This window comes from Ornithodoros turicata, chromosome 1 (genome assembly GCF_037126465.1).
Source record: "Ornithodoros turicata isolate Travis chromosome 1, ASM3712646v1, whole genome shotgun sequence".
Classification (NCBI taxonomy): Eukaryota; Metazoa; Arthropoda; class Arachnida; order Ixodida; family Argasidae; genus Ornithodoros; species Ornithodoros turicata.
The window spans coordinates 90927076-90947512 of record NC_088201.1 but is presented as its reverse complement, the minus strand read 5'-3'; the positions used below and the strand labels follow the sequence as shown (position 1 = coordinate 90947512).

The following is a 20437-nucleotide window of genomic DNA, read 5'->3' as shown; positions in this document are numbered from 1 at the left end:
AAGTTCAGAATCAGTGGCCCATCATAAATATCATTAATTCCTATCAAAAATAATTAATTGTTAGTATTCATTAATCCGAAGGAATTACGCCTCGCTCTCAAATGTTTCGTGACATAATTGAAATTTACGATCGCACTATATCGGCGGTGTGCTAAGGCGCTCCCCATGTATTCTCAATGGGGCCGGCGCGGAGGAACGGCACCTAGGTCAGCGGGCGGAGAAACACGTTTCTGCATCTTCCGGCGATGATATAGTCTGAAGAGAGAGGAGGACGGCGTTACTGGACGAAGTGGAGCATCCTGTTGCGTATTGCTCTCGGAAACTTCACAAGCATGAGATCAAGTACGCAATCACGGAGCTCGAGTGTCTAGCGATGGCGGATGCCATCGAGAAGTGGCATTGCTACCTTCACGGTCAGCAGTTTAAGGTCGTTACAGATCACGCAGCACTGCGGTGGCTAAAGACGATTAAGAACCCTAGAGGCCGGCTGTTCTGATGGTCACTCAAACTATCCACATATGACTTCGTAAAAAAGGTGACAATAACACCGAAGTTGACGCGCTGTCCAGAGCACCCATAATGAACCTGCTCGACAGCAACGACATCCAACAAGCACAATCTTCCTACCTGACTGTCCTCTCCAAATGTACAATTGAACAAGGGATTGGCATTATCAGAAAAAAGGGAATTTGCAAGATCTACTTCCCACGTCTCTCCGAAAGGAAGCATTTCGCAAGGCACATGAAGACTACGGTCACACTGGGGTAAAAAAAGGTCCGGAGCTTACTATGTATCACCACAGTATTATTGGCCCGAAATAATTACGGACGTGTCCGCCTTCATTCGACATTGCGACATCTGTCAAGGATGCAAAAAGCCAAAAACCAAGAAGTTCGGCCTCCTCGAATCACTGTCACTCGCAGAAAAGCCGTTTGATCTCCTAGCCATGGACGCAATCGGTGGTTTCGCTCAATATGGGTCATCAAAGAGATTCATTCATTTAGCAACAGATTATGCCACGAGGTATGCATGGGCGTTTGCACACAAGAATGAGACATCGGATGCCTACATATCCTGCCTGCAGCACATCATGACGGCGGGTAAGAAGTTTCTGTCGGACCATGGATTAGGCTTCACTGGCAATAAATTCAAGAGATTCCTTAAAAACAACGACATACATCAGTTACTAATATCCACCCAATGCCCACGATGGAATGGTATGAATGAAAGGACAAACCAGACGATCGTCACCAGGCTCAAGTGTAAAATCAACGAACACCCAAAAACATCATGGCCTAATCTTCTCGACCAAGTCATCGCAAAGTACAACAACACTCCACATGAGGTCACTGGGCATTCACCCATGTTTCTCATGTATGGCGTCACACTTTATCAGCTCATTTTAAACAATCCCATGCCAGTTGTGAAGGTTGCGAGAAAAGAAGCAGTCCCAACACGGAGAAATACCATCAAAGAAACAAACTCATTTACGACAAAGTCTGTCCCCGCAGACTTTGTGCCCGGAGAGAAAGTACTGTTGGAGAGCGCCTGGTCCCCCACCGAGGAAAGCTTTCTGCGATTATGGAAGGCCCATTTACCATGCTGTGCAAGGTGTCTTCTGTCAACTATGAAATCGACCGAAGTGTGCATTACTTAATATAATTTTCTTCTTTTTTGGGTTATTTCATTAGTGACCATGTGCTTGGTAGCCTCATGTTCTCACTGTATTTTCTTTCAGGTGCACAGCATGTACTGAAGAGATTTGCAAAACCGCATGGACTATACTAAAAGAAGCACAGCAGCGATAAATGAAACTTTTCTGTGATTATTTACAATAAACGGCATTTCTGTGAAAAGAAAAAAGAGAAAGAGAAACACTTCAGGGTATCAACTCACATGTGTGGCATCTGCTTGAATAGCATAATTTAATATCACTGAAACAATATTGAAAATATCATACATATATTCTTTCCACGGAATGCGATACACCACATTCATGCCAGCATTCAACAGAGGCATTCTTGTGCAAAATCTGGTAGCCCCTTTTTGCAGGAGAACCATTTACCTTAGCACAAAGAGTTGACTTAATGGGCGCTGAGAAGACCACAGGTACGCTACGACTCTCTCCCATTTTTTTCGCCTTGACCGGCGCTTGATGGCATCTCCCTATCATTTATGCTGGACATAGTATGTACAATCCCAGGTCTAAAAAGGCAGTTCTGCCCTTCCATTCGTGTCACACCAAAGTTTTAAAAAGGGCCATCACGGGCCCGGGATCGTGCAGGGGTCTACTGCGCTGTGTCGTCCGTGGCATCGCACCTGCCTCACGTCCAGTGAAAAACGATAGCACACCTGGCTGTTGCACAATCTACCTTCAGCGATTATAACACTGTCATGGACGCAAACGCTCAGAACATCTTGAAACGATAGCAATTAGTTTTCATGTGAAGATAAAAGTTGAATGTTTGTTTGGAAAATGGATTTTGCCCTACGCGGGAGGTGGTGCAACCACTTGATTGAGCTCCGCGTATAGGGCCGACGAAAAAGTCACAGTGCACCGAAAAATCAAGTCCAAATTTTGATTTTTCTTCTGTGTGTAGTCTAAGGGACTATCTACAACATATCAAATTTTTGAGGCAAGTTTTTGGTGCTGTTTTTCAGATAAAGGCTTCCAAAATTCATCATTTTTTGGAGGTATGGTTCTACTTAAAGAGGGGTCACTTACGTTCCTGATAGAGTAGAGCAACAAATTATAGACCATTTGATAGCCCCATGAAAACTGGTTCATTATTTACCAAAACAGGGTGCAAAGTTTGTCCCATAGAAAATACATGGGAGTAGCTCCTCTTAAATGCAACCTCGTACCACCCAATGGCAAACGGCTTGGTGGAAAAGTTCAACGGAACATCTAAGCAGATGCCCAAATGCATGTGTCAAGAGAGGCCCAAAGACTGTGATCGCTACGTAGCAGCATTGCTTTTTGCGTACAGGGAAGTGCCACCACAGTCAAACTTGGGTTCTTCACCCTTTGAGCTTTTATACAGAAGGCACGTTCGAGGCCCCCTTTCCTTGTTGAAAGATATTTGAACCAATGCCGATTTGGACAATGACCCTCAGACAACATACCAGTACGTGCTGGATTTTGGGAATTGACTGGAAGACACTTGCAATGTTGCACAGGAAGAGCTCAATTGGGAGAAATGTCCAAAAGCTACTTGTACAACCGCATGGCAAAGGAATAAAAGCTGAAGATGAATGACGAGGCTGCTTCATTGCTGCGCACAAGTAAAACGAACAGTGTGATGCACTGGAAAAGCCCCTTTCCAGTCGCAAGTAAAAAGAGTGACTTGGATTATGAGGTTGATCTGAGTTCACAGAGTAAGATTTTCCACATCAAGATGCTAAAATGGTATGAAGAACGGAAAGAGGCGACTGAGGAAGCATCAGCTACATGAGTTTTTGGGATGGCAACGTTACAAGATTCGGGAGATGAGGCTGACCATGCCTCTCTATCTGTGTCCAGCCTGGGAAAGCTATAAAGACGTCAGGTGTTGTGGAGGCTTATCGGTGAGACAGAAAGGGCAGGCATTTGATATTTTGTGGGAGTTCGCATTTTGCTTAACTGACATTCCGGGCAAAACATCATTTCTGGAATGTGATTTGATGATAACTACAGAAATACCAGTAAACGTAAAGCAGTACCCACTCCCATTTGCAACCAGAGACATCATTGTCAATGAGGTAGAAAAAATGCTCCCGTTGGGAATGCCAGAATGCTCTATGTCTGAGTACATCAAGCCAGTTGCCACCGTAAAGAAATTGGATGGAGCGAACTGACCGTGCATTGACTTTCGACGCCTGAACAACATGCTCGTGTCAGAATCAGAATCCACCCCTCATGCAGATATTGTGTTTGCAAGGTGGGGGCAAAGACGTTATTTTTCAAGGTTGTGCAAAAAGGTACAGAGATACCATTCACTGAAAAATCGAGAGAGTAGTCTGCTTTTTCAACGTCCGCAGGGCACTTTTGGTTCTAGTTCATACCCTGCGGTATTAAAAAAGCTCCAGCAGTGTTTTCTCTCCTGATGCAAAGGCGGTTTCACGGGATGAGCAGTGTCCATCACTACTTCGACGATATTCTGCTGGTGACAGACACTTGGGAGGTGTTATAATTGTGCTAACTGGCAGCGCCACCCCGTCACCTGGCAGAGAATCATGTATTAAAAGTGTAAATAAACAGGGGCCACTCTTCTTTTGTAACGTGGCGCCTCAACTGAGAGCACGTTGTTTTCTGCTGTTCGCGAGGTAGGCCTAGCTCGAGCCCCTCGACGTTCTACCACCTTCACCACGATGCGGCCATGACAAGTGGTGACGAGGGGAAGTCAACCCCATTGAAGTTACAAGTTATTCATTCTGCGAAGTGGGCAAGTGTTCGTTTGTCGTCTGAAGCTCCCAAGTTGACGTTTACAACAACGAAGATGCCCACATACGGTAGGATAGAACCATTTGAAGGGGCAGGCGAGGAGTCGCCTGCGTACGTCGAGCGTCTCGAAGTATTCTTCGAAGCAAACAATGTGGCCGCCGATAAAAAGAAGGTGATATTCTTCAGTTCTTGTGGTCCGAAGACCTATTCGCTTCTACGTGACTTGGTGAAGCCAGCAACGCCCCAGGACACGTCATTTGAAGATGTTCTTTCTATTTTGAGCAACCATTATGCTCCTAAACCGTCAGTTGTAGTTCAACGGTTCCGCTTCAATACCAGGATGCGCGGAAAAGGGGAGTCTGTCAGTGACTACATTGCGTCACTTAAGAGTTTGTCTGAGCATTGCGACTTCGGGGGTGAGCTGATGAACATGCTACGAGACCGTACAGTGTGCGGGATTGACGATTCAGCTGTTCAGACTCGTGTTCTGGAAAAGTCTGACTTGACGTTTGAGGGGGCCGTACAGATTGTCGTCTCTATGGAGGCCGCTAAGAAGGATGTTGGCGAAATCTAGCTCCAGCACTTCATCGTTCGCGACTCATCGTGTTTCATCTTCAGGGACTGTCAAATGCTATCATTGTGGAGAGGGACACTTCGCATCTCAATGCAAGCATGTGTCAACCGTCTGCAACCATTGTCGTAAGCGCGGTCACTTGGCTCGCGTGTGTAACTCCAGGAAGAACCTTCCAGCAAACAAGTATTCAAGACGCAAGGCGTCGAGCTCCAGCCATGCGAGTCAGCAGCCTGGGGAAGTTCCCCGTAAGTCTTCAGGGAACTGTCGAACATTGCCTGTGCATGCCGTTGATGAGGATACTCATGTGTCATCTTCTGAAGTATTCGACATGTGGCAAGTTCAGGATACTCTCTCATCGCCACCACCACCGTTCATGGTTATTGTTACCATCGGCGACAAACCTCTCCCCATGGAGGTGGACACTGGGGGCAAGTGTTAGTGTCGCTGCTAAGGATCTCCTTCTGGAACTGTTACCCGGGCATCCTGTTAATCCGTCAACAGTGTCCCTACGAAGCTACACCGGGGAATTAACACAAGTGCAGGGTCAAACAGATGTTGCGGTACAATTTTGCAACTGTTTTACCAAGACAGCAGTTTTACCGTTGTACCTCACCGGTGAAGGATCTCCTTCACTTCTTGGCCGGAATTAGATTCAGCAGTTAGGTATTGACCTTGTTGGCCGTCCAGTGAATAAGTGCTCCATGCTGGATGAGAATACTGTTGTTCAAGAATTTTCTGATGTCTTCAGCGATGGTTTGGGACTGTTCAAGGGGCCAGAAGCATCCATTCGTGTTCCTCGTGAATCACTGCCGAAGTTCTTCAAGCCACGACCACTTTCCTTCGCGTTAAAGGAGGGGGTGACTCAGGAGTTGCAATGATTGCAAAGGGAAGGTGTTCTCGTACCTGTAAAGACTTCTGAGTGGGCAGCGCCTATTGTTTCAGTGCCCAAGAAAGACGGGCGAGTGCGAGTGAGCGGGGAGTTCAAAGTCACCGTGAACCCAGCTGCCACGATTGAGAAGTACCCTATTCCCCGCATAGGGGATCTGTGGGCCACGCTTTCAGGTGGCGAAAAATTCACCAAACTAGACTTAAAAGATGCGTACCAACAAGTCGTCCTCGACCAAGAATCTAGGAAGTATGTGACAATCTCAACGCATATAGGACTGTTTCAGTACACACGTTTGCCTTTTGGCGTGTCGTCAGCACCTGCTATCTTCCAGCACAAGATGGGGAACTTGTTCCGTGGTCTTTCGCACGTTGCTGTATGTTTTGATGACATATTGGTCACCGGATGTGATGCTGAACACATGCGTAACTTGCATACTGTTCTGGAGCGTCTTCAGGGTGTTGGACTCAAACTGAAGCGCAACAAGTGCAATTTCTTTGTGTCGCATGTCAACTACTTGGGACAGATCATCAGTAAGGAGGGTCTTTCCTCGGACAAGGACAAAGTGGCTGCCATCACTCAAGCACCAGCTCCTCGTGACGTAAAGGAACTTCAGAGCTACCTTGGACTAATCAACTTCTATAGGAGATTCTTGCCTAATTTATCATCCGTTCTTCGTCCATTGTACCTGCTACTCACCGCAAGGAAGAAGTGGGTGTGGGGGCAAGCACAAGAAGAGGCTTTCAACAGGAGTAAGCATTTGATGTCTGATGCACCCGTGCTTGCCCATTTTGACCCAAGCAAACCTGTGTGTCTGAGTTGTGATGCGTGCCCATATGGAGTCGGTGCCGTTCTGGCTCACCAAGAAGTTGATGTTCATGAGCGCCCCATTGCGTTTGCTTCCGACGTTTTACTTCTGCCGAGCAGAATTACAGCCAACTTGACAAGGAGGCCCTGGCCTTAGTGTTTGGCGTTGAACATTTCCATCAGTATTTGTGGGGCATTCCTTTCCAAGCATGTACAGATCATAAACCACTCCTTGGACTCCTAAGTGTAGAGAAACCCATTCCGATTCATGCTTCTCCTCGGTTGGTCAGGTGGGCCCTCAAGTTGTCTACGTATCGGTACGAGCTGTTGTACACGCCCGGAAAGAATCTTCAGCACGCTGATGCCTTGAGTAGGCTTCCGCTTCCTGCATGCCGAGTGGAATCCTCGAGTCCTGCAGAAGTGCTTATGCTGGAGGAGGCTTACCCAGACCTTCTATCACCTGCTGTTGTGGCTCGGGAAACTAGGAGGGACCCTTTACTGAGTCAAGTCGTTTATGATGTGTTGCGTGGTGGTCAGTTTTCTTTGGGACCCGAAGGTTATCCCTTCAGTTCAAGAAGTACTGAAGCCTGAGTACTTGAGCCTGAGTACAAGAAGTACTTGAGCCTTCAGGAGGGGTGCCTGTGCTCTGGGGGGCAAGAGTGGTGATACCCAGGAGTTTGCAAGCCGACGTGCTGAAGGTACTTCACGCGGGGCATCCAGGCATAGAGAAGACCAAAAGAATTGCGAGAAGCTATGTTTGGTGGCTGGGCATTGACCACGATATTGCCAACAGTGTGAAGACTTGTCTGACTTGCCAAACTTATCAAAAATCTCCAAGGCCAGTGCAACAAACGCCATGGCCCTTCCCTGACAGGCCATGGTCCAGGCTTCAAATTGACTTTGGTGGGCCATTTTTGGGTCACACTTTTGTTGTCATCGTTGATGCATTTTCTAAGTGGGTTGAAGTGTTCCCAGTGAAATCTACATCGGCTGAAGCCACAATCAACGTTTTGCGCGTGGTCTTCGCACAACATGGTCTGCCTGACTTATTGGTGTCCGACAACGGACCTGCGTTCACTAGTGCCCAGTACCTCAACTTCTTAACATGGAATGGCATACGTCGTATGCATGTGCCACCATACCACCCTGCTTCAAATGGTGCAGCTGAACGCGTAGTGCAAACCGTGAAAAATAAACTTAAGAAGAGTGGATCTGGATGTTCCCAGCCACAGTTGGCAAGGTTCTTGTTTCACTACAGAACGACCCCTCATGAAGTGACAGGACGAGCGCCTTGTGAGCTTTTGGCAGGCAGGATGTTTAAAACACCGTTGGATGTTCTCCAGCCCAACCTCCAATCATCGGAGCGTCTCAAGCAACTCAAACAGAAGTTGCATGCTGACAAGGGGTGCCGTCATGGGCCGCCAGTGGAATCCGAGGACACTATCTTTGCCAGAGACTTTCGTCGAAGTTCAACATGGGTTCCAGCTACTGTCATTGGTACTCACAGCAGCTCTTCTGCAGATGTGTGCCTGGAAGATGGGACTGTTTGGCACCGTCACAATGATCCTTTGCGCTCTAGAGAGATAGCGACAGTGCACGTCGTTCAAGAGGAACCAGCACGGCAACCGTTTGTGCCTGGGCCTCCAGTACAGGATCCAGAGCCGCAGTCTAGTGTAACGGAGGGATCACCAGTCTGTTGTCCGCACTTGGTCTCTTCGGGTCAAGGAAGCCCAGTACAAGAACTGGGTCATGAAGCACAACAGGAAACTGCCACGGCTACAGAGAATAAAACTCCACTCTGTCGAAGTAAGAGGACTGTGAAACCTGTACAGAGATACTCACCATAATTTTCTTACTCGAATGTTAGATTCTTCGTTAATGTCAAGAGTTAAATCGTTTGTTGCTGTTGTTTTTCACTTGGGGGGGGGGAGATTGTTATAATTGTGCTAACTGGCAGCGCCACCCCATCACCTGGCGGAAAATCATGTTTTAAATGTGTAAATAAACGGGGGCCACTCTTCTTTCGTAACATGGTGCCTCAACTCAGGGCACGTTGTTTTCTACTGTTCGCAAGGTGGGCGTAGCTCGAGCCCCTCAACGTTCTACCACCTTCACCACAGTGCGGCCATGACAGGAGGAGCACATGGAAATGTTGACGAAGGTGCTGACACGTGTTGCCACAGCGGAATTGACTGTAAGACCTGCAAGGAGCCAAATTGAGTTTGCAGAGGTAAATTTTCTTGGGCATAATTTGGCTCAGGGCACCTAGTATGTGATGCCAGAAACACTTGAGAGGATCCCTGATGCTCCCCGACCCAAAACGAAAACTCAAGTGCGATTGTTTCCCGGGTTCACCAGTGATTCATGGGAATTTATTCCGCGGTATGCCAAAAAAACTGCACCCTTAATGGAATTGATCAAGAAGCAGAAAAGCAACAAGGTTGCCTAGACCATAAAACACGAATCTGCATTTCAAGAACTGAAGAGGAGGTTGGCTGACCCTCCGATCTTGCAGCTACCCGATTTCACTATGCCCTTTACTTTGCAGACTGACATATCAGATGTGAGCGTAGGTGTTGCACTGCTTCAAAGGCACGATGGCATGTACCACCCGGTTTCCTATGCTAGTCAAAAACTCCTTCCCCGGGAAGCGGCATACTCAGCTATGGAATGTCAGGGCCTAGCATTGGTATGAGGGGCAGCACGGCAGTTCCATATCTACCTCTACAGGAGGCAGTTCACTATCCAGTCCGACCATCGGCCGCTAAAATAGTTAAACGTATATGATTTGCAATGTATTAATTTTTGCAAATTTCGCGACCGCTAAAAAAGTGCGAAAAATTGTGCTCTCAAACAGAGCTTGACGTTTATCGTGGAAGGAAACCGCCCTGGCATCGGGAAATTAACTGCTCGCGAATAACTTTGCAAATCAGTGAATGTGCGATTCACAAAAATTTATGCGTCGCAAATAAAAATATGTTTACAAAACATCAATAACTCGCATTACCCGAAGAACTGGACGCTCAGACAGTGGCGGATCCAAGGGGGGCGGTTGGGTGATCGCCCCCACAAAACGTCAGTTTATACATTGGACTTCCCTCTCTCCCCTCCCATTACATGCGCACCGACAAAGAGGCTGCCAAGCACCAGCACGTAGTAGAAACCCTTCCCCCATCGGCTGCCACCGAAGTTCACTACCTACTGCTCACACCCTCTCCGCGCAGGCCATATTCAGGTCTCAAAGACGCCCTCGTTAAACAACTGATGGCATCAGAGCAGCGTCGGTTTCAGCAAGTGCTTTCTTCGGAGGAACTTACGCAGTTATGGCTACTCCACAGCAGACTCCCTTTCTTTTCATCAACGATTTTGTAGCTTGTAGATTACATCAATGTCACATGATGTTTACACGGTCGCTTTGTCCTATCTGTATTAGCCAAGATAATACAGCGCGTGCAGCTAGCACTACATCTCCATTCTTTTTTTTCTTCGATATAAACAAACAACAAGCTAGATCCAGGAGCGTTCAAAGTAATGTTCAACCAAACAGTGTTCACACCAGCTCCTTAAGTAGCATTTAGGAACCACACGGTAGTCTTGATTTGGCGACCATACCGCAAGGCTTGTACGTTATGTTGTGACGTGGTTTGAGTACCATCTGTAGCCTTGAAGCTCGATGTTTAAGCTGAAAAGTTTCGGCTGTGGATTCTTCACGGGGAATGGAGTCTTCCTTTTCTTTGGGAGAAGATACCAGTCTGGGTTGCTGGTTCTGTGACAGTGGCGGAAGGACCGGCGACCACACCAGCGACTGGTATCTTGATGCTGTCGATGATGGAAGCGATAACGACGAGGTGACTGAATGAGGAGACACCTGTTATGTCGGAGTGTACCTCATGAGGTTCCCACTGAGCTTGATCTTGGTTTTGGCATTCTGCCGATTACCTAACCATGGATCAGCATCTCAGGAATTCAGACAGGTTCACCTACTGTAAGAGACGGAAGTGGACGTTCGGAATGACACTGATCAAAGTTACATTTCTGCTTGTTTCTTTGTTGTCGTTCTCTTTTAATCCATCTTGTACAGTTGACCATTTCTGGAATTAGAAGAGAGGGAGGAACGGGAACACGACTCCTCAACCTTCGGCCCATCAGTAGTTGTGCAGGGCTAAAGCCTGTTGGTCCTGGCGTATTCCTATAGGTCAGTAGACATCCTTCCTTCCAGTAGAAAAGATCATTCACAGTTCTCACCATTCTCTCAGTTTTGCCGTTTGACTGAGGATACTTCGGGCTGCTTGTAGTTTTGCGGAACCCGTAGTGTGGCAATATCTGTAGAAATTCTGCAGAGGTAAATTGGGGACCATCGTCAAGGAACACTTCCTGCAGTAAGCGGTGACGTGCGAATATTTCTTTCATATGTTGTACGATGGGTTTTGACGAAGTTGAACTGAACCGTATAACATTAGGGTACCGGGAGTAGTAGTCTACCAATAAAAGATGGTCAGAGTCATAAGATAAAACAAATCCACACCCATTTTCTGCCAGGGCAACTGAGGAGTTTCTGACTGCATCGTCGGTTCATGAGGTTGAGTCCTGTTCATCGAACATTGTGGGCAGTTCCTGACTATCTGCTTTAGTTCTCCATGAAGTCCCGGCCACAAAATCGATCCTTTCGCTCTGGCACTGCATTGGACGATACCCTGATGTCCTTCGTGTATCCTATCGATCACTTCGTTTCTCAAGACTAGAGGAATGATGAGCCAAATCCCAATTAGTAGCAATCCCTGACAGTCTGAAGACATCTGACATCTGTAGAGGCTAGAAGGATCCTGAAGGCCCCGTTAACAAAGGACTCCACCTCAGCGACTGTTAGCGCTCTTGATAATGTGTCGGCCGGGAAAAGCAGCTTTCTTGGAACATATTCAACACTGAAGAAATAATGCATTGGACGCATGTGGAAATGTTGTATTTGCGCGGTTAGCATGTCCAGAGGCTTCTCACCCAGTACTGCCACAGTGGTTTATGGTCAGTGTTGTAAACGTACAAAGCTCATACCCCATAAATACTTGTCGAACCTTTCTGCTGCCCATGCCAATGCCAAGGCCTCCTTTTCTATTTGCCCATCGTGCTGTTCTGCCAGTGACAAGGACCTTGAAGCATATGCTACAGGTCTTTCTTCCTAGTTTTCTTGCTTTTGAAGAAAAACGACTCCTAGCCTCTGGGATGGTGAATCCGCTGACACTATCGTTGGACCTTGCAGGGCACGTGTCGGCTGTCATCAAGGTTTTCAACGTGTAACATGATACTTGCTGGGGTGAATCCCATACCCACTGCGTAGACCTTGATAAAAGTGCCTGAAGGGGCGCGGATATGCTAGATAACTGAGGAAGGAATTAGGCAATATGTTTTGTCATTCCTAGGAATCTTCTAAGTTCAGATACATCCCTTGGTGGTGGAAGACTATTGATAGTGTCCACTTTGCGAGGGTCTAGGTAGATTCAATGATCAGTCAGGATAATACCCAAAAATCAAACCTTGTTTATCCCCTAGCTTGCATACTTGTCAATTCAGAGTCATTCTAGCTTGCTGGAGGTGATTCAAAGCTTTTCGCAGACATTTGCCGTGCTCTTCCTCGGTCTTACCATAAACTAAAATATCATCGGCATGTTGTCGACCCCCTGAAGGCCGTTCAAAATGTCCATCATTTTCCTTTGGAACGCTTTGAAAGAGACGCTGCTAACAAAAACGTCTGAAAGGAGTAACACAGGCTGTTAACTCCTGTCTCTCCGGCGACAATAAGATCTTATGGAATCCTGAATTTGCATCAGTTTTGAAAAATACTTAGCCTGTCCCAAATTTCCTAGAGCCTCCTCTACTTTTGGAAGGACATGTCTCTCCCTCTGTACACTTCTGTTTAACTGCGTAAAGTCTACGCAGATACGAACTTCACAGTTCGGTTTTAGTACAGGGACCATCGGAATGCACCATGCTGTTGGACCTTCCACTTTATGTATTATGGAATGTGCTTCCAATCTACGTAGTTCTTCTCCATTACCTTTTCATAGCAGCAGAGGTATTCGGCTGAGGTCGGTATTGGGCTGTCGACCCACAGTTCACATGAACCTTTATCACGTCATCCCTAACCCTTTAAATACCGTGCCAATGATGAAGACAGTGCCCAGAACAAGAACAGTCTCTGTTCGAAACAACGGTGGCTCTCGTCCTGGAGTATACTTCCCTTCATACTAATACATAAAGGTGTGCAAATATTCGAAATTTCGAATACGAATTGAATATTTGCGATATTCAATTCGTACTCAAAAATTTGATATCTGAAGTTTCCGAATGTATTCGTAAAAGGTCAAATACTCGAATTTTTTCTAATATCATAGCAGCTTACTACAAAGGTGTTGTGGGCTACACACTGCAATTTGTACAGGTCCCAACAAAAGTTTACGGAACACGCGAGCGGTGTATTTCCTTCTCGGTATGACACCCTGGCGGCAAGCGGAAGCCGGCGAAATCAGGCCAGTTCACTGCCTTAGAGGGGTGGACGACAGCGCTCTTAGCGACACACAGCGGTAGTTTCGGTATGATTACTGTTGTATGTGCCCGTGGAGTGAGTTGGATTAAACTGTTGTGCTCGTCAACAACTCGTGACTCACGTCAGTTGTTTATCAATCAATTATCAATGTCAACGTCAAGTGTTTATCAGCTCGTCACGCGTCGTCCATAATAAGGCAACTCTTTACCAGATACCTTTCTTTGTCTTGTCTACATATCCTGGCTTTCCAATAAAAGCAATACACGGTAAAGTGTTGCCACTATGATTCATCCTTGTTATCACGATGATAGCGGCGAGCTCCCTGTCTCAACAATCGTTGAATCACGTGTTGTTGGCGAGCACAACAGTAAAATCCAACTCACTTTGCGGGCACATACAAGAGAAATCATACCGAAACTACCGCTGTGTGTCGCTAAGAGTGCAGTCGTCCACCCCTCTGAGGCAGTGAACTGGCCTGATTTCGCCAGCTTCCGCTTGCCGCTAGGGTGTCGTACCGAGGACAAAATACACCGCTCGCGTGTTCCGTTAACTTTTGTCGGGACCTGTACATTGCGGTAACAGTAACCAACAGGAATAGCACAACAGCTGCCGAGTGACGCACAGAGGTTTCGAGGTACGCTTGTCTGTGAATGCATCGCTACACATTTGGAAACAGAAACCACTACACAATTGTGTGTAGCCACCATTAAAGCCCACCCTAGCCAAATGCGAAGCTGCGGCATGTTTTGTGCATTGTCAACAAAGTCACGGCATTAGTGGATTGCTATCAAACTCTTAACATTCGTGTAAGTCCTACAGTTCAGTGAAATTCCAGTTAAATACCGAAATCTTGTTGTTGTTGAGCTGAACACCACAGTTCACAGTGCAACTACATGCACAGCCAAAACCCGCACCTTAAACGCATTTTTTTCCTGGATTCCACTTGTAGTAGTCATCGATATGCTGTAGAACCCTGTTATTTTGCGCCCCCCTAATTTTCACAAAATTTGCAAATTTATATTTTCATGAATTTAAGGAGCACGCAAAACTTTTGGGTTTCAAAAATTTCAGAAATTTCCTGATGACCGGGGACATTCTTCAAGGGCAAGGTGCAAAGGGGCGTTGACTAGTCAACTAGACAACCGAGATAAGCGTGGAGCTCCATGCCCCAGGATCGCATTTGTACTTCCCGATCACTGGGGGTACACATGTAGGTCAAGGTGCAATGGGGTGTTGTTGTCCACGTCACTCGTTTCTTGTCCCCGTGTCATATTTGCCGATGCTTCGACATGCTTCCAACAAATGGAGTTCAATGATCCGCGTTTTCAATGGATGGAGTATAATGGGTGATCCACAGTGTTCAGAGGCATTTGCAAATATTAGTGGTCGCGAATATATTGAATGCGCACAATGGACCTTTTTCACAATGGTCTATGCGCGTGCGTATGGCCTTTAGGCGCCGGAGGGGATTATCTCAGTCTTCACTAGATGGCACACTATGGGGATGACAGAAGTGTGGACCAGTGTGGCCATTTGAAACTGCACTAACCGTTGTTACAGATAGTAGCAAGACGCATATGGCCTAAAGCCTGAGACGCATGGACTGCCAATTGTGCATGTCAGTGTGACAAAGTTTTGAGGTGCATGCACAGATTTTCACTGTAAAATGAAAGAAGAAACAGTCATGCGTGAGAAGCACAGTCATAACAACATCGTCGAGGATCGTGGTTTTACTGCACTATTGAATGAGGCTGTTCCAAACTATGCATTACCGTCAGGAACAATTGGATCACGTGTGACGTCACGTGTGAGGGTGTAGTGAAACCATGCAGTTTCTCGCCTACACAGCAAATCCAGAAGGAACTGTCAGCGCAAAAAAAGACTACTTGCCACCTTCATTTTCCTTCCGAGACTCCGTGCTCATCACTAAACCATCCTATATTCTGAACATGTCATTGCCCTTTACTTCCACTCTGTCTGTTTCACCAGCACTTACAATGCCAACACAGATGTTCACTGTTCATGAAAGGTTTTTGAAGTGCATGTTATTGTCATGGGTTTCAGTTTGTCTCATGAGAACCTCACATTACTTCACTGGAAAAATAATTGGACTGTACATATGCATATGGGTATGTATGCCTTATGCTAAGCCCATACATCAATCTAGAGGCGTGCGAATACTGAAATTTTCGAATACGAATCGAATACGAATATCTACAAAATGGTCCTTCGAATATCGAATATCACGTCATAGGATAACGGCTTCTAAGGATCAATTTAAGTTAATTAAGCCCCGAAAATAAGCATCATCACAGTTGTGTTCTGCTGATCTTTAAAAAAATGTCCCGAGTGCATTTCCGCATTGTAGCAAAATATGAGCTACACCATATGTATGCGTGTGTAGAAAAGGGGCATGATCTTGCTGTCCATCCCATTGACAAACATGCATTTCCCGTTTCTTACCCGCCTATAGCGGGTCAATAAATTGCAATACGGTCCTAAATATTCTTTGCCGGGCATACTGGTATGTAGATGTCATTGCAACAAAAATACTAAAAAGGGGATAATTCGACTTATCCTCTTATTGCATACAGAGGTTCAATTGCTCCCGCCTGGGGCGATCGCGTTGTTCGGGGGGCGATACGCCGATGGAGCAGACGACATTTCCATGGCGCTGCGTGTTTTCAGGGAAGATTTGACCAGCTACTTTTTAAAGTTCGTCTCGGGTTCAGAGCAGAAATAATTAATTCTCGAATCGGTTCATCAGTTGAGACGGCACATTCCAGTTCGGTGAATGCAAATTTGTAGATGTTTCGCGTAGATTGCAACTTTCGTTGCTGTATTTTTCTGACACAGAAATTTTTAATTTTGCTCTCACTCATGACTCTCAATGCAGGTCGACAAACATATTAATGCATTTTGTTACAGAATCACATAAACTAGTGATATATTGTGAAGTAATGACGCTTTGCATAGTTATTGTGTGAAGGCGAAACTTTCAAAACGTGTGATTTTGTTGTGTTCCTCGGAGCACACAGTGTGTTGTATCACTGTGTGTTGCAAAGAAAAAAATTTGAGAGGTCAACCGGAAGACCCTGCCTGATTCAGCATGAAATCACCCAAGGCAGCTTTGATGGCGCAGCATTGGCGGGCTGGATTTGGTCAGGGACCAAGCAATTTTGAGAGAGAGGGGGCGAGAGTCCAGCTGATTAACAGACGCGGAGAATGTGGTTCGGGAAGTGTTGGCAGTGTGGGCAATGGAGAAGAATGTGCACTAGATCTAGAGCACTGCAGTAACAGCAACTCGGAGAGCCAACTTGTCTCAAGTGGTAATGCCACTGAGCTGTAAAAGCCACATCGAGACACATCCGATGAATTAATGCGGCAGCTTGATGAGAGGTATTTCATGGAATGCGGAAAGTGAGCGCTAGATCAACACCTCTTTTCGGCATAGATGGGGAGAGGATGTCCATCGGCGGGAAGCCAGTGGTGTAATAAGGCGTCAAAGCATGGAACGGCGGTCCCCTCTCAGCAGTGGAATACTCGTCCATTTCCAAGAAGAGAGAGACACTTCTGCGGCGTTGTCGGCCTGTTCATTCCCCACGACACCACGATGGGCTGGAACCTTCTCATCTACCAGAGCATAAAAATGGGCTCGAAGGGGGAACCTGATCTCTTCGTTCCAGAAGGATCGGAAGACTTACGAAGGTGGGAAACCATTAAGTCATTGCCCTTTACTTGTATTCTTTATATTTCACCAGCCAACACAGGTGTTCACTGTCCGTGAAAGATTTTTGAAGAGCAAGTTGTTTTTAGGGTTTCCAGCTTGCCTCACACGAACAGCAGATTGCTTCACTGTAAAAACAGATTGAGTGTACATGTGCATATACGCATGTATGCCTTATGCTAAGCCAGTACATTAATACCCCTTGTTAGCACTTTTCTCAGTGTCCAGGAGCATTTTTCTAAGGATCAGCAGAACACAACTGTGACATGCAAGTTTTCGGGACTTAATTTTTACTCTAAGAAGCCTTTATTCTACGACGTGATATTCGGCATTCGGTTCGGTATTCGAAGGACAATTTTGCAGAGGTTCGTATTCGATTCGTATTCGAAAATTTCAATATTCGCATACCTACAAAAAATACCAAATCGTTGTGAATACCGTTCGAATAGAGCACTCTATGTGATCATATTCAAAATCTTGAATATTTGCCTAGCTCTACCTTTTGTTTATATTGTGACAGAAAATGCCGTGGATGAGCAGTAGCTGCTTAGCTATGGACACACTGTGACAAGAATTAGCTATTCAAAATATAGGAACTGCTATCAGCAACTATTCGATTCAATTCAGAACTGCAAAAAAATATTCGAAATGTATTCACAGTGTGTCTGAAATATTCGTATTCGATCCGCACTGAAAAGTTTGCTATTCGCCTATCTCTAATAAAAATGTCTGTTCGGCTCCCATTTCGTGATTGTCATTCCGACAACCTACACTGCGTCTTTGCAGAGCACGTGGACATCACTCTCCTTGGTCCCTCAACACGGGATCCTGTTTTGCTAAAGTTGCCTAATGGACCTTCCTCCAGGCCCCAGCACTGCAGAATGTGATGCTGTCCAGTGCAGAGGTATGCATGCGAATTTCTCCTTAACCGTAGCACATTCGCTGCATGTGCTGTTGTATGTCAGTTGTTACAGATTTGCCATTCTTTGCAGTTCCAGAACCACTAGCATATGCATATACAAGGTGTTTCATGAAGGTTACACAAGTGAATATTTTTGTTTTTTTGATTGCGTGTTAGCGCCGCGAAGCAACTGCGGCTATGAGCGGCATACAGACGTGGACAGATGGAGAGAGGACAGCATGAAGGAGTGGGGGATTGTATGCATCCTGGGCCGACTTCAGGGGGAACTGTGCCAACATTCGTCTGGAAAGTTTTCGGAAAACCCGGGGAAAACCTCAGACAGCACAGCCGGTGACAGGATTCGAACCCGTGTCACCTTCCAGTCTCGGTGTGGAAAGCGATCATCTTAACCACTATGCCAGGGGAGCTGGTAACTGAATAATTTGTATGTGGGTGATGGGGTAGGTTATCGAAACACTTTCTTTTCAGTCGTCATCCCTGAGACATCGGCTAAGAACTGAGCAGTGAGCGGGCCATTTGTATATGCCCCTTAAATAAATAAAACTCCTATTACATCGGACATTTGGGAACCTATTCTGCCAATCCCGTCCTTTAGGAGTAAATATACCAAGAAAAAACTAGGGGTGTGCGAATATTGAAATTTTCTCATACAAATCAAACACAAATATCTGTGAAACTGTCCTTCGAATGTTGAATCGAACATCAAATATCACGTCATTCGATAAATGCTTCTAAGAGTTACAACAAAGCAACAAAATCTAGCATTGTCACAGTTCTTCTGCTGATCCTTAGAAAAATGCTCCAGGACACGCAAAAGTGCAAATAAGGAATATGCATTAATGTATTGGCTTAGCATATGGCATATATGCCTATATGCATAAGTACAGTTACATTATTTTTACAAAGAAGCAATGTGCTGTTCTCATGAGACAAACTGAAAGCTGCAATACACATCCTGCACTTCAAAAATCTTCCATGCACACTGAACTGTGCTAGCACCGTAAGTGAATGTGAAACAGACAGAATGTAAGTAAAGGGGAATGAAATCTTCAGAATGTGTGATGGTTTACTGACGAGCACATCTCAGAGGAAAAACAAAGGTAGCAAGTGCTCACATGTTGCACTAACAATGTCTTCCACATTTTTCGTGTAGGTAAGAAACCGCATGGTTTCACTGTGCTCTCATGCGTGACATTCCTGACAGGAACACATACTTTGGAACATCCTTATTCATCAGCGCAGTCAAGCGACAATCTTCTATGATGTTGTAAGGCTGTGCTTATCACATGTGATTGTTTCCGCGATGTTCGTGTTCAGCGCGTCTTTCATTTCACGACCAAAATCTGTGCGGGAGCCTTAAAACTTTGTCGCAGTCATGAGCAAAATCGCTCCATGCGGGTCAAACTTAAAGAAGTACAGAGGGCCATCCAAAAGTGCTTCAGATTAAGACGTCTGATGAAAGTTTGTATGTCTTTTACATAGTAGCATGAAAGGTTTTGATGTGTGCAATTTGTCTCCCAGAAAAAGACTCTCATAAACATGGCTCCGTGAGCATACCCTTAATTCGCCACTCCGGGTATAATAAGGAGAAGTAAAATGCCACGTCAACGATGACAATACAGCGGCAACACGCTCTTGTTCACTGATCAGCGGGGGGTCAGTGCCCTGTCCCTTAGCTGCCAAAACCAGTTTCGCCAGTTTCGTCGGAGAACTGGGGATAGAAGGAGCAGCCGAATCATTACCGAGCAAGGAGCAATGCTTTTTCAGAACCCCAAACAGCCATGTAGCAGATGACAGTGGACTAGAAGACAACATTTCTCAGCACCAATCAGCGAACATGGCCCCTGTAGCGTAAGTGCGAGGTCCCAGGCAGATCACAGGCTGATACTAATCTCCACCGCCGTTGCACATGTTCGCTTTTTGCGGCATACTTTAAATTCAGTTTGTATTTCAATAAATTCAATTATGTTAAATTTAATGGGATAGTTATGACTCTATAAGATGAATTAATTCTTATGGTGCATCCTACTGCCCTACTTAGCAGCTTTACACGAAGAAAACAGGGTGTTAAAGATAACTTCTGCGCTACTTTAAGGGCATATGCATCCTGGTATCATCTGTAACAAGAGTTAGTGCAGTTTCAAATGACTCCGCAGTGTTATTGTCGTCCTAGTTGGCATTTTTAAACATACGCGGTCGTACAGTGACGGTGCCAGGGAAACTATATCGCAATATTGTCATGTCCTACTCCTCAATTATCACCATCATCACACATGACCATATGCAGACTCTGGCTGTGCATGCAGTGCAGCATGGTTCTGCTCAACGCCAACAACATTAACCGGAATTTCACAAAACTGTAGGTCTGACATGAACGTCCAGAGTTTGCTGGCAGTCTACTAAAGTGGCAACTGTGCTGACGATTGCATGAAATGTGCCACAGTTTCACATTTGGACCTTAATAGTGGCTGCACACAACTGTGTACCAGTTTCAGTCACATAGTTCCAGTTAGCGAACATGCAGCGGAAGCATTCGCAGATGCACATACCTAGAAAGCTC

At 45.8% G+C, this 20437-nt stretch overlaps 1 long non-coding RNA gene across 3 annotated transcripts in view; it reads right to left on the bottom strand.

Moving 5' to 3' along the window:
- LOC135378460 (uncharacterized) overlaps nt 1-20437 on the bottom strand; it is a 66658-nt gene that overhangs the window by 11522 nt on the left and 34699 nt on the right. Inside the window, exon 6 of one of the 3 annotated variants that reach the window (XR_010418394.1) lies at nt 7721-8891. The exons of the other annotated variants lie outside the window; for them this stretch is intronic. This is a non-coding gene — a long non-coding RNA (uncharacterized LOC135378460). Of the gene's footprint in view, nt 1-7720; nt 8892-20437 lie in introns of those variants that run through there. 3 annotated transcript variants of the gene reach the window in all.